Consider the following 16,123-nt stretch of genomic DNA (forward strand, 5'->3'; position numbering starts at 1 on the left):
ATTCCACACAAGTTATTATAGAGTTTTTATTGGGTCTCTCGATTAATTTCTAAGCCGTGCTTCTCTCGTAGATTCCTCGTGGGTGTTGCCCTAAGCTTCCCCTACCCCTATCTCCGTTTGTCGGCGGCCATTGTTCTTCTTTCACAGGTAAAAAGCATATGCGTAAGCAGCATGCTCCGATCCATATTTATGTTTTGAAAACGATATCTAAATTATTATTGTTTTACGTTTAGGTTTTTCATTTGATAGTTCTTGAAGTATTAGATCCGATACAACAACTTCATTCTCTAAAGGAATATAAAAAGCGTTTGAAAATCTGAACAAGTGATCTAAACACTATCATACTGCTTTTCTGGAAGGAGTAGATCAGAGGATTTCTAGGAAATTTGTAGCTGTTGTCTGCCTTCATACTGATATTTTTAATATGGCCAACATAGTTGAAGCTAGTTGTTGTCTACCTTCAACGTTGAAGCTTGTTTTAAATTGTTATGATAGTCTTGTTTTCTTAAGATAGTTGTTCTGAATTATTTAGGTATGCTTTGCCCTACCTGCCGCCAACCAGGCGGCCCTTGCGAACCACACCCTGAAGTTCCCCAGCAGTTTGAGGTTATTCTTGATGAAAAATGCTGGAGCCGCATGGTTAGTAAGCATTTCTAACATATTAGTTGCTTACAACGCAGTAGAAATCTTCACTGTTACTCATATCCATTTGCACCTACGGTAGGTTCCCCTGATGTCACTTCTTTTACACGTGTCCTGTGTTTTCTTTTTCCATTAGTTTGCCTGACTATGCCTTAATTATTATAGTGCATCTTTAGTTTCTAATTAAAATTCGTCAACCTATGCCAAAATTTGGTATCCATTAATTTATAATACCATTATGTTGTTATCTTTGATTGTTATCAAAAATTCAGATGCAAGCTAAGAAAACTTTTAACGTCAATGGTCCATGAGTTCAAATTTGTACTTACAGGTTGTTATTTTTACTATTTTTTCCAGTATGTACCTTGTAATGTCAGAGCTTATCTCGCTGAATACATTGATGAGAGGAAGGAAGAAGCAAGAATATTGCATAATAAGTAGCTAGAGCCAGCCCTTCTTACACATGAAGGAAAGTCTTACAATGCTTTGTTTAAGCATAGAGCAAACTAGACAAAGTTCTGCGGTGGTGAGTGGTGCACCTTTGCCGATGATTATGAACTACGTGCAAGAGAGCGCATAGAATTTGAACTACCAGATGGGTGACTCAATTTGGAAATACAAACATATCGGGATGACAAAAGGCTGCTTCCATTACCCCATGTTGGTAGGTATTTAATATTCCAAAGTTATCTTCTTTTGTTGTATTTTTATATGCATGCATCAAACTGAATAATATTAACCCCATGTTTGATATAACTATATCTAACTTTGAATACTTATTCTTTTTCTAGCTCTCGACGATCTTTCTTCTGACGATTTCGACCACGTTCAGTGATGTGTCTACTCAAATGATATTGAGCTTACCTACGACCAGACACGATTGTTTCTACAATGCCTTTTCGGAGATACTTTCATCCATTGCCGCCCATTTGTCCACGTGTTGACTACCACTAACACCAAAGACTGCGTCATGGTTGGTTATAACTGTCCTTGTTAAAGTGCCAAACATATTTTTCTTATATGTAAAATAAACGATATTGACATAATCTTGCTTATATGTAAAATTATAAAGAACCTATTTATTATCCTAGAACAACAAAACTTTTGTTGTTCTCTTAATATATTGCTTTATCTGTTTACTCACAAACCTGAACATGCCATGAAATACATTACTTTCAATATGGAATATCTTAATGATTGCACACTCACCATATTAAGCCATTCTTTTATTTAATGTCCAAGTGGCAAATCAACGGTTTTAATTCTATTTAATTTGGCTTTCTTCTAGAAAATTCCAAGGAGCGTCGTCTCGACACTGAAAAGATGGGTGGACATGCCAACCAATGGCAAGGTGACCCTTGAAGCTCTTGAATATCCTACCCATGTCATCACTCCTTCATCGCACTACATCTGCAAAAATGACGGCAGGATGGTAATAGAAAAGTCTTCTTTCAGAGACTTCATATCAGCTGCATCCTTTGTTGAAAAGAATGTTGTTCTGATCACTTTCAAAGAGCTCCATGATCGTTCTGTATTCATCATCATTCAACGCATTCCGTAGATTTCCGTTGGAACCAGCACCTAAAATGAAAGAAACAGTGCATCTCCTAGGATGTTCAGTGGTTGTTTCATGCTGGTGCCTCCCAGGAGCAAAACACTGGTTACTATAAGTTTGCTTATTAGAATGGAAGTAGCACAACTATTTATGGACCAAGTGGTTGCTTGAACTATCGGAATGATCTTTTGGAACTTATGTAGCTCTTATGGAGCCTCAACTAGCTGTTTAAACTGTCGGAATGATCCTTTGGAACAAATGAATTTCTTATCGACACTCAAGTACCTGGTTAACCTTTGAAAATTCACAATTCCAAAAACCAAAAAACAAAAACAAATCAATTTCTGTTAAACTCTATTTCAAAAATCAAACAAATCAAGAATCACTTTTGAATCAAAACCTATAGTAATGCCATGTTATCTAAGTTATTTAAACCATCTAGTGAAATATATCTCAATTAAACACCAAAGAGGACTCCATTTTCAAATGCACACTATGTTTACTTCACCAACTTTTTTTAAACATACAAATGTGCTCGGAATAACATAACAACAGTGCCTTGTTGACTGAGGAATGTTGATGACCTAGAAAAACATTTCGACAACAAAGGCACGGCCATGACTCTGCTGAGTGTTCCACTATTACTCGACTACATTCACATATAAGGATGGAATACACACACATGAATCACGCAGGCAGCACGCGACGATTAAAACATTTAATTGAACAAGATAACAGAAAATATTAAAAAAACTGATCCAATAAATGCCTGTTTCTGTAAATCTATCCCTGGAACCATCGGATGGCTAACAACTGCTTTTTGACGGTTACCTTTTTTGCACGACAAACTAAAGATCCCTTTCATTACACCGGGTCCATTTCCATCTTCTTCCTCAGACTTTTCCCACCAGCCGCAACAATTTCACCACCACACTCCTCCGGCCATGGACGACGGAAACTAACAACATGCACCGAACACATCACTACCCACGGTACAACCGAGCTGGAAATGGTGTACACCAACGACCCAAAGACCGTGGAGCGAATCATCAAAAGGTACGAGGAATGGTTAAAGGAGGAGGAGAACAAGTTCGTCGGCGTCGGCGTCGACCTCGAGTACACATGTAAGAGCATTTACATACGACAAGCGATCGCCGTCGTCCAACTTGCAATGCACGAGCATGTCCTCGTATACCACTACTGCAGGTCCGAGCGCTCCCAGGCGTTACTTGACTTCCTGCAACGCAAAGCGGTAAATTTCACTAGCATCGACACCAGGAGCGACAAGACCATGCTGGCCCGTGCATGGAAAATCCAGACGTGTCACTACAAAAAAAAGACACATCCGTGACATTTTGGGCCGAACGAATTTTTTTCCTGTCATACATATGACACTTCTATGACGATAATTGTGAAAAAACCCGGTATCATCATAGATGTGGTGGGCTCCTACTTCTATGACAAAAAATCATGACAGAAAATGGGCTTTTCGTCCTGGGCGGGCCGGAGACGCAGCTGCATGAGATTCTTTGGGTCATCCATGATGGAAAAAACCATGGTAGAAGCAAGGGCAAGGAAAATTTCGGGGAGTTCCCGGTTACGGTGGGTGGTCGGGGGCCGAGCGATGCGCGTTTCTCTCGTACACGTACGCGCGTGTGTGCGAGGCGTTGGCTCTAACTGAACCCGAGCGAGCTGTTGGGCTCTAACTAAACCCAAGCGATTGCACTGCAGGCTACGCGTTACTGAACCTTGAGCGATCGATTCCTTCGCTACTGCTGCTAACTGAAGCCGATCGATGCTGCCTCTCTGGATGAACAATGAGCGTTGCGGGGGGGTTTGGATGAACAATGAGCGGTGGGAGTGGATGAACAGGACCCGTGGCATTGCCTCTGGATGAACAGGACCCCGATCGATCGAGCCGGTTGGGGATGGATAAACAGGACCCCGTGGAGGGCTGGATGAACAGGACGACCCCGTGGAGGGGTGGATGAACAGTAGACGGTGGAGGGGTGCCCGTGGAGGGGTGGTTGAACAGTAGCCGGTGGAGTAGCGCGCGGTGGAGGCTGGATGAACAGGAGCACGTGGATGAACAGTCGTAGGTGGAGGCTGGAGGAGGTCGACGGTGGATGAACAGTAGCCCGTGGAGGTTGGAGGAGGTCGACGGTGGAGATATCCCGTGGAGTCCCGTTTTGTGGTACGCCACACCCCTCGCGATGAACAGGACCCCCGTTTCGACCGTAGCGCTCCAACACAAGTCCAGTTCGTCCGTTTTGCGGTACGCCACACCCCTCCCGATTAACAGGACCCCTGTTTCGACCGTAGGAGGTCCGTTTCCTCCATTTTGTGGTACGCCAGACCCCTCCCGATGAATAGGATCCCTTTTCGAACGTGGTCGGTCGAACACAAGGCCGTTTCCACCGTTCAGTGGTACGCCAGGCCTCGTTTCCATTTCCTGTTCTGTCCAAGCCCTCCCGATGAACACGACGACGCATTCTGTTTCGACTCAGCCGGTTGCTCCCCATGAACACGACGACGACGATGTTTCTCCGTTCCGACCCATCCATGTACACGAGCCCTGGCCGTACGTATATATATGCGTGAGTAGGCGTTCGAGACCCCGCCCATATGTACACATACGTGGTCGTATTTTCTTTCTTGTGCACTGGCCGCTGTATGTACGTGTACATGCTACGTGCGTGCCTCCACTACGACACGTGCGCGCCTCTACTACGACACGTGCGCGCCTCTACATCGACCAGTATATATGTACGTACACGTTCGCGACCAGAATGACAACGCTACGTGCGCTTCGACCAGGTGGGTCCCAACTGTCAGGCACTTCCTTGCGTGTGAAGATGTCGCTGGTGGGTCCCAGCAGTCAGGGGGGCGAATCGTTTTTTTTTCGGACGCACTTCCTTGCGTGCGAAGATGTAGCTGGTGGGTCCCAGCAGTCAGGGGGGAAACGTTTTTTTTGCGAAATAATGTGGCCCGTCCGGTGGGTCCCTGTTATCAGGTGGAGGAATAACTATTTTGCGCGTAATAAGGAGGCACTTCCTTGTTGCGGCCGTGGACCCAGTTGTCAGCTTCTCCACGTACAGCCCACTTCAGATGCATGTCAGTTGTTGACCACGTTGACCAGGCCGTGCCGAGAGCACCAGGGCGGTGGACGACGGTGAGGCCTAGGAAGGGAACGAGACGGAGGCAGGGAAGACGCGGCAGTTATTTCCCACGCAGAGGGGAGTACGATTGTACGAGGGTTTACTGGTTCGTCTGCCGTCGCCGGAGAATAACAGCAGGTGTGGGTGAGGAGAGGGATGGCTAGGCCAGCGATGGGAGTATGGTGGGGCGGTGAGGCCTGCGCGGCAGCACAGCCGGCCGCAGGGAGGAGGGAGCAGGTAGTCCCGCCGGCGCTTGTTTGAGCGGCTGGAGCAGGAAGAGTAGAGATTGAAGAAGCACGACGGCTGTTGGATGGAAATCCAACAGTCACTGCTTGTGCGTCAACCTTTTTTTAGGAAAGCCTCAAATCTGTGGAAAACAGCATACAACCCATCTGCCATTATTTCTAATAATTTACAGCCCATTTGCTAATTCTTAAGGGTTTTTTTGGAGCCCATATTCTTTTTGTTAGCATTACAGCCCATATTGTGGCCACGGTTAAAAAATTATACAAAATTTTGCATATTTCGGTGCGGTCCGAACTGTTTTTAATCCCAAATTTTCGAGTCACATTCAATTTGATTTTAAAAATAAATGTATATCAATATAAAGTCCAACAAATTGTCCACGCATAAAAATCAATGCAATTTAAAATCTCGAAATGAAAAAAAGAAATTTGAAACTAATTGTCGGTTTGATGTGTTTTGAAAATGTACAACCCATTTCTCATTATTGATAGGCCATTTTCTCGGCCAGCCGAATGAAGCTCTCCTCGTCTTGAAAGATTTGTAGCCCAACAGGCCTGACAAAACGACTTACTTGGCAAATCACAAAAAAACTGGGCTGTCGCCATGGACCCAGCTGTCAGCCTCACCACGTATAGTACTCTTCCGATGGAAGTCGGTCGTTCACCACATTGACCATGCCGCGCCGAGAGCACCACGGCGGTGGACGACGGCGAGGCCTAGGAAGGGGACGACGCAGAGCCTGGGAAGACATGGCAGTGGATGCCCACACGTAGAGGAGTATGAGGGTTCACTCGTTCGGCTGCGATGTGAGGCTGCCGTCGCCGTAGAATAATAGGGGGTGTGGGTGAGTGGAGGGATGGCCTGGCCAGTGGCAGGACTAGTAGGGGTCGGTGAGGCCTCCACGGCATCACAGCCAGCCATAGGAGGCAGGAGCAGGCGGCACGACCGGCGCTGCTTTGGGCGGCTGGAGCAAGAAGACCGGAGGTTGAAGAAGCACGATGGCCGTTGGATGGACATTGTACGGTCACTGCAGTTAGAATCGTTCATATTGACTAAGTTGACAAAGCCCTCCGTCCCCGTCAACTTAGTGGGCCCAGCTGTTAGCCTCTCTACGTACAGTATACTTCCGATGGAAGTCATTCCTTGACCATGTTGACCACGCCATGTTCCGTTGCATGCATGCGTCCATGGGCGTGGTGCGTCCCCACTGTCAGCCTCTCACGTACAGTCATCTTCGCAGCGATAGCCTGGCCAGCGGTGGGATAGCGCTTCGCAGCGATGCGTGCTAAGCAGAGCCGCTAGCCGCCGGAGGCCGGACCAGGCGGTCCCGGCGACGCTGGAGGAAGAAGACGAGAGATTGAAGGTGCATGCCGGCTGTTGGATATAAATTCAATGGCTGTAGATGTCACAATCATTTGTTGACCAAGTTGACAACGCCTTGCGTAGGCTTCGACCTATTGGACCACATGTCAGGATGCAAAAATGTGGAATATATTTAACCCATGTTTTCTAGAATGTACAGTCCATTTGCTGGGTTGGGTGAACAAATAATTTCGCGTCAATCAGGCCCATTTATATTTTCTAAGAAATCCCAGCCCATTTGCACTTCCTTGAAATACATGAATTAGTTGGGCTCGTTATATTTTCTAAGAAATCCCAGCCCATTTATACACGAATCCCAGCCCATGTCAAGAAGCACTAGCGTTGAGTGAGGACCTGGACCTGGAAAGAGTACATATTGCTACTGATTGTCTGAGAGTCGTCCAGGAAATTGAAGCACCAAAGAACCTTGGTGGACATTGTATGGTGTTTCATGAGATCAAAGAACGAAGCAATTTATTTAGGGCTTGTCTTTTTAGTCATGAACAGCGTGAATGTAATGAGGAGCCTCATAGACTAGCACGTATGGCTACGTCTCTTGATATAGGTAGGCATGTGTGGCTTGATGCACCACCTGCTCATTTATGTATCCCTGTAAGCGTTGAACTTAGGCAATAAAGTGCGCTGTGATTCTCAAAAAAAAATGCTGGGCTCGTTATATATATAATGTTATGTTAGAAGGAGCAATTAATCTCAAAGAATAAACCGGAGAGGCACATTTTTATATATAATTAACAAATTAATGAGTTATTACTCAAAATAAAAATGAGCGCGTTATATTAAATTGGTCCTTAAAATCTTCGCAAGTTTTTGTACGCAATCACCAGGATTTTCCTTGCCTGTGAGTCAAAAACAACCAGGATTTTCCATGCCAACTTTCGTTAAACATTTACTTTTATAAGTTAATAACACGTGGGATGTTTTTATAATGTATATATAAGTCTCTATAAAATATACGATAATAGTAATAATATAAATATAAATAATGTGGTTAGAAGGGAAAACATAAATTGGACACAACATTATTATTCTTATATATAGATAAATAGAACAGAGACCTACATTTTATTAAAAAATACATTGGGCTGCCGATCTTTAAGAAAAAGCCCATAGGCCGGTATGGACCTCAAAAAATAAGTTGAAACCACTCTCTCCGTATGTCGTGGGCTATGCATGTTAAAATACAAAACCTAGGCCTAGCTAATACATGTTCGCCTTCTGGAAAAAATGATACCAGATCCCCGAGCGAACTGGATTAAAGAGGGGGCCGGCGGCACGACTGAAGAAGCACATCAGGAGCGATTTTTTTCTTCAGTGGATGGCTCTCGATAGTGTTTTTTTACTTCCCTCTGCACCACACAACTTGTATTTTTAGCCTCCCAGTCTGTCGTGGTGGACCAGCAGCCCATTTGCTGGGCAGGCCAACCTACAGAAACCAGCACTAGATTTTTCATCAAGCCCCCAAAACAACGCAATACTATGTTTATTTTGAGGCCAAAAACATTACGGCAGGGGTTGAGCAGGGGAGAGGGGAAGACAGAGTAATAAAAAGATTAAAAAGAGTTGATGCGTTGTTGCTACCCTAACAAAGTAGGTGCAATTTTTCTCAGGAAGAAGGTGTGCCGTTGACACCCGCACGTCACATACCCCACAGTAGGCATACTAACAAGTTCACACACAAATACAACAGAAAAGGTAAATATTCATATCAAACTCAGGTTCACAGGACACGTTCATATTCATAGCCAACATTCACTATCAACACCTCAAAAGATTCATATATACACAAGCTCAGCATATCTATGCATCCAAATGATTGATAGATCACACGACAATATTCATGCATCATTGACAAAAAGATTCATATATACACATGTTCAGTATGTTTATGCATCCAAATGATTGAGATCAGAGCCAATATGATCCATGGATGAACTTTCGAGTACATAAGAGGCAGCACAGACAATCTGAACTTTGCTTGTAGGTTTATCCTCAAATAGTGGCCTCGTGCCGAGCGAGGTTTGACCAACTTGGCCACTACTTTCATCCAACTAGTTTACTGGCTCATATTGGTCCTGTAGCTCGCCAAAATTCTACATTGCAGATGAGAAAGGAGGCAGTTGAGAAAATGAACCACCCAAATTTTTTGTGCAGTTCAACTGAAATGGAGCATCCCTGGCATGCGGACTGATTAAGTACCAGATGAATATACGCGTCAACCAACTTGTCTGGAATCTTTAGACTCCATGCCATATAGTTCGCTACCATATCTGTCGATAACCAAAAGGCACAACTTGGGACCAACGACTGGACTGTGTTCTTCTGGGATATGCGCGAAGCAATATTTTTGGCGTTCACTCTCCTAATACTTGGGAGTTTGACAACTAGTTGACGCCGGTTGATACTCGAATGAATATAGGCACTTCTTGTCAACATCGATGCTTGTCTGAGTGAACTTTGGAGTACATGGCAGCAACATAAGTATCTGTCCATCTGATCATTTTGTGCAGTTCTACTGAAATCACCTAATGCAATGATTTGCCTGCGAGTTCAGGCTCCAAGTTACACCTTTATAAAATCAGCAAACAGTAGCACAATACCAAATTACCAATACATGACAAGCACAATAATCAGGATAAAGACCAGTACCAACCTGTGTGAGGTAGCATATCAATTACTATTTCCTTTCACTGGAAGTCGAGATAAGCGACTGACAGGAAACGAAGGAAGCAAGCAAGCCGAGACAAAGCGACTGACATGAAGGGAAGGAAGCGGTCGAGGCAATGAAGCACCCAAAGTTTTTGTGCGGTTCCACCAAAATCGAGCATCCCTGTTGGCACATATATTGAGAGAGTGAGATTACTGTAATAGTGGGACTAGTTGATGAAACATACACTAACAAACAGAAGCACCCTCATTATCTTAATGGGTAAAGTTAGCAACATAGTAGTCTTGCTTAAAGAGAGGTATTAATTTATTTAATCTGTGGCAATTAGCTCAACACTCAAAACATTGCCATGTATCATAGGTTGCAAAACTTTAACGTGCAAAGATAAAGGAGTTTCTCATGACAGTAGCAACACAGTAGCACAATACATATATAGGTACAACAAACTAATATGGCTGAAGGCCTTAGGCTGGTACCAACCTGAGCAAAATATGCTTATTCAAGTAATTCCAAAAGAGATGATAAAGCACTCACTGGAATCATCAATAGTATATATTTTTGTGCACTTCAAATGTATGGTTGAAATAACTCTTGTTTACCAGTGGTGAGATTATATCGAAAGATTATCAAGAACTACTAGCAGAGTTAAAGCACTGGCTGGGATACAGTTCATTGTATTCTCTAGTGCAGTTCCACTAAAATGTACGATTGGCACAACATGATCCCTATTTGCACAAGTAGGAAAAAGGTGAAACCTTCATTAGCTTAGTGAGGAAGGATAGAAAGACAATAGCATTATTATGTCATGACACTACCAAGATTCCCTCCCTGATCCACCACATGATTCACCTCCAGATACATATATACACATACATGATTCAGCATAGGGTGCTACTAAAGATTTGTTTAACTCTGACGGGAAAATTAGGCAGCAATAAATTAGTGCTACTTAAGTACTCCTGATTAATTAAGTGACCTTGCAAGAGAGACGACAGAAGTGGAAGGGCTCCCTGGAGGATCGTCTCACATGTAAGGGAGACATTGCCGGAGCCCTTGAATGGCCTCGATTGAGGCCTCGGCTTCAGCAAGATCAACTTGGCACTATTGATCGTGTAGACCTGGGTCACACATGCATCCAGAATCTGGTTAATTAGTATGATGTGTCGTTAAGCCAAGTACTACTATGATGCATTTCTCTATCTATCTCTACTCTATTATCTATTACTCTTATACTCTTACAAAAAACAGATTTGGTGATCTTGTTGTTAACTGCATCTCAATGTTACGTGCAACGAACAAGCATCTTGCTAGTCTTCCAAGTAAATTAAGACTAGTAGCAACACAGCAATACAACACCACTAGCAAGATGTCAGGATAACATAGGACGGTACCATCGTGTGATCTTCTTCATTTCCTCCTCCTCCTCCTTCTTCTTCTTCTTCCTCTTCATGCTCTGTTTCTCTTTCTCCTCACCAGTTGGTGAAACCAAGCACATGATTGGCCTTCTAGTTCAGAATTGGTTTTGTCAGTGAGGGAGTACAAGTGTACTAGTAAAAAATAGCATTATTTTCTCATGGCAGTCGGAAAATAGAGATGAACACATGCATTAAATATCATTCTTACTTACAGGAAGGTTATGGCGCCAATATGGATGATGAGGATTGGAACACAGATCTCCCTTTGTGCAGTTCCACCAAAATGAACCAACTGTTCCATTCTGACATTCCAGTTAAACAACACAAAAGTCACTTCTTTTAAGAAGAGTTTTGTGCAGTGCACCAAAAGGTCACAACAGCAACCAGGTGAATTGGATATCCCTGTTTGCACAAAAAGGTACAGAGGAAACAATCAAAGTCTCAAACAATTACAGGCAAAAACATTTGGCTAAACTTGTCGTGGCTTATAATAGTGGCATGGCTTCATTTTTACCAGGGACATTAGATTAAGAACATCTAAATATTTGGTATAAGGGCATGGGATAGTGGGTGCACCAGCAGTCCAGCACCATGTACGTAAACACGGGCATAAAGTCGTGATTCATAGTTTGTTCCCCCAAGAAACAAACATCCAAGAAACATATCTGGGTTGGTCCCATTTCTGTTCACTCTAGACACCTACTCCTATGTGTGGATAGCAAATCTAGTCCTCGTCATACCACTCTGTACAGCGTTACCCCTATATTTCCCTTTTCGACCAAGATACCGGTTGGATGACCAGTCTGTACTACTTTCACCCCCTTTCCTTCCTGTTTGTACCAAGTCCGATGTACATACTAAATTCCCCCACCCCCACTTTATTTCTTGTTTGAACCAAGTACTCCCTCCGTCCGGAATTACTTGTCATCAAAATGGATGTGTCTAGAACTAAAATACATCTAGATACATCCATTTCAATGACAAGTATTTTCGGACGGAGGGAGTACAGGATTCGACTCCATGAAGTAGCTTTACCTCTAACAATAGAAGAAAAAAAATACTAGGTGACGTTGGACCATCCGATCGAGAGGGGCTGAGAGGTAGAAAATGATGCACATGCAGCGACGTAGCGGGCTGGGGAAGTAGAGCTAAGGCGGTTTCGAACGAAGATATACTTGAAGGTCGTCGGGATGTGGATAGGTGTGCGGTGGGAGGCCGGATCCGCCCACTGGCAACAACGAAGGGATCGGAGGACCTCCCACGCCGGCGCTCGGCCAGAGATAACGGTGCGGCCGGCAGTGGGTCTCCTCCCTCGCTATCGACGACGGCCTAAACGCTGCCCCTCCTCCCCTTCACTGACGGAGGGGGATACGTCCGGATCTGTAACCAGCGGTGAGGATAGAAAGACAGTGTTTTTTGAAGAGAGAAAGACAGTGTTACTACCCCTATCTTGTTTAGATCTGGAGAGGATGAGAGTGTGTGAATAGAGCAACCCTAGCAAGCAAGCGCGGAGGCTCCGGCTTATATATATGTAGTGGGGTAGTTTTCCTTTTTCACTCCATCAAAACAATCATTTAAAATTGTGTACTACTACATGCCAGGTCGCGGGTTTTTTTAGTTGTTGATTGTTTTTTGAGATAGCTACCCGCTTGTTCCAAGTGGTGTTACGGTGTGCCAGGTCGTACTTTGTATCGTTCAAGTCTGGTAGTACCACAAGTCCCTCCATTAAATGAACAACCACCCCCTCGTAAAAATTGTGAACAAGCCAGGAAACATGGGTTTCCCCAACATGCATTATTATTTATTTTTTCTACTCCCTCCATTCCTAAATATAAGTCTTTTTTATTAGCCACACCTAAGACAAGATTTTTTTTATTAGCAGTGAACCCCACATGTCATAGACACAAAAATTGTGGCAAGATTTCCTTAGGCAAGCCAAAGTGTGTCTAACAATTTGAGCAACTCAAGTTAGGCAAGTGTGGCAAGTGTGGGAAAAATAATGTGGCAACATAAGACAAACATAGTCACAATCCAAATAGCCCCATAATTTTTTGTGACTTGCATGAAAATTTGGTTAGTTAAATTTATAGTCAAAATTTGGCAAGGTGCATCAAATCAACACATGCAAGTATCAAAAGGAAAGTCACGACATGCATGCATGCGTTGTACTCCCTCCGTTTCCAAATATGAGTCTTTTTAGAGATTGCAACAAGTGACTACATACGAAGCAGAATATGTCTACATACCCCCTCTGTTTCTTTTTAGTTCACATATAAGCATTGATGTGTCGCGTCAACTCGTACAAGACCGAGAAATTTGATTACTACAACGCCCTCTCCCTCGCGGACTGAGCTCCGGCGCCTTAACTGCACCTACCTTTAGCTGTATGACAGGAGGGCCAACCACCTGTTGGGCGCACCTGTCCTAGACGCAAAGGTAGGAGTAGTAAGTAGAAGCTGTCGCTACACGCTATCCCTCCCGCATGAGGTGGACAGACATGCAGCAGTGGATTCGATATTTTAGAACTAGGAGTAACATCATTGTTCGTCTTCTCGAAGAGGCGAAGGGCCAAGCGCAACCTGAACGTGGCAGTTGCGAACGCTCGCGTGGTGCGGTGCCTTGGAGCACGCATATAGTAGCCAGGCTCTTGCATGAGACAAAATTGCTATTTGAGCCCACTATTGTAGTACTAGTACTTGCTACTCCCTCCGTCTAGGAGAGTAAGTCGTTGAATTTGTAGCTAAGCTTCCCTCATTGAATTGTTTAACAATTAAACTCCATCATCCATTGGTTGATACTCATTCTGCATAGGTCCACATGCTTAGCACCGTTTCCTTCTGGAGTCACCAATGTTTATTTGCTAATTAATAGCATTGCATGCAATGAACTAGCCACCGCAAGTCATTAAAAGCATGCACACCTCTCATCTCTTATTGGTTGATATGTCAAGAAACAAGAAGCAAGGTAGAAGTTAATGCACCACGCCTAAGTGTTTTGGGACTATTTGGTTTTCGTAAGATGACTTAGGCTAGCCACAGTGGGAGTAACTTCAGCAGTAACATCGAGTTCAACTCAACAAATTTGCTTATGTGGCAATGAGTTAATGAGGAGAGAGGTAGTTATAGTAACTTAGCTAGTTACTGTAACATCACATGCTCCAATGCAATATGAGTCTATAACCTAATAAATGAAGCTTTGCATGTTACCACACTTATGTTACTACCCACTATGAAGGCAGTAACAAAGTCTAGGGATATGTGTATGTTACTAGTGTATGTTACTCACCATTGTGGCTAGTCTTACACACCTAGACGGAGGGAGTAGTATTATAGCCCTGTAAACCGGAAAGGAGTATTTGCCTTTCTAGAGGTTTCAACAAGTGACTAGACTACACCACGTGCAGTACTCCCTCCCTTCCGGTTTATAGGGCTCAAATCTCAAATCTCATGAACCAAGGCATTTTGCGATTGGAGGAATGTATCTCGTACTTTACAAAACTACCCTAATTAAACTCATGCATTAATTGTGTAGTTCTCTCGTTTTCCTCTCCGCGTTGGTCGCGGTGCACAAGTATTGAGCACTCCTATATGACTAGCCGCTCTATCTACATGCGGGACATTTCAAAGCATCCGGGCCCGCGTGCCATCCAGCAAATCACAATGAGGTGCTACAGTCAAGACTCACCTGTCACCCCGGTGTGGCCGTCATGACCCGTCATATCACAAAACACACACCTTTACCAGCAGTGGTAAGGTGGCCTCCAAGTTGGACTGGACGAAGCAACCATCATTTCACTGGAACGATCGTTCAAGCCCTTTCTTCCCTTTCTTGAAGAATATCTCATTCCAGGCTACTCACTTCTGCCATTTTTCTTCTGTACCGACGAAGGAAAGGTGGGCGAATCAGTTATGCTGCTATATTTTCATTCCAAGAATCTTCTTTTTGCGAAGCACCGACTGATTCTCACATCCTATTATTTTCCCGTTTTCATTGCGATTGTGGTTTCCTTTCGATTGCTTTTTGTTTGTTAGTTCATTGATGGATCCTGGAGCACTAGGTAAAGAGTTGCCGGCGGACAACCCACTGAAGACAGCGATCTACAGGAAGCGAGCACCGACCAATGAGTTGACCATGTTGGCAGGCCAACCCATGGAGACGAAGAACTCCAAGAAACAAGCACTGGCCAAAGAGTTGACAACGTTGGCGGACGAACTACTCAAAGAAAGTTGGAAGAATAGCAAGGGCCCCACCGTCCCTACCCCAGGAACTCTTTTTGTGGCCACCTATGCGAGGCTCAAGGCCGAGTTTAAGGAGATAGTCGCCGTTGAGAAGCAGTATTCCCCTGGCAAGGTGATGGCCCCCATCGAGGACGAGGAGATGGCCCCCGGAGGGATGAGATCCCCCTTGTGAGCTGCACAAGGTAAAAAATAATGGCTTATTACCATAGTTGTGGTTTTTGATTATTTGCAATGTTTTTGCTAATATGTTAGGGTTGTGCAGGTGCCGGTGGATGTCCTTGATGATTCCGATGTCGCGGCTCGTCCTGTTGGCATCACCCCGGAGATCGATTCCGATGCCGCTATCCATCATGTGGACATCGTCCCAGAGATCGATTCCGAGGTCACGGTCAGTCCTGTGGACATCGCCCCAGAGATCAATTTCCATGCCGCTGTCCGTGTTGTGGTCATTGCCCGGGAGATCGATGACAAGAAATAGTTGGTCGCGCTAATCCTTTAGGTAGTTGGGAAGACCTGGAAGCCGCATTCCTCGACAACTTCCAGGGCACCTATGTGCGACCACCAGACGCCGATGACCTAAGCCACATTATTCAGCAGCCAGATGAATCGGCCAGACAATTCTGGACACGGTTCTTGACAAAGAAAAACCAAATCGTCGACTGTCCGGATGCAGAGGCCCTTGCAGCCTTCAAACATAACATCCGGGACGAATGGCTAGCCCGGCACCTGGGACAGGAAAAGCCTAAATCTATGGCAGCCCTCACATCTCTAATGACCCGCTTCTGTGCGGGAGAGGACAGCTGACTAGCCCGCAGCAACAA

Source organism: Triticum dicoccoides, chromosome 2B (assembly GCF_002162155.2).
Source record: "Triticum dicoccoides isolate Atlit2015 ecotype Zavitan chromosome 2B, WEW_v2.0, whole genome shotgun sequence".
Lineage (NCBI taxonomy): Eukaryota > Viridiplantae > Streptophyta > Magnoliopsida > Poales > Poaceae > Triticum > Triticum dicoccoides.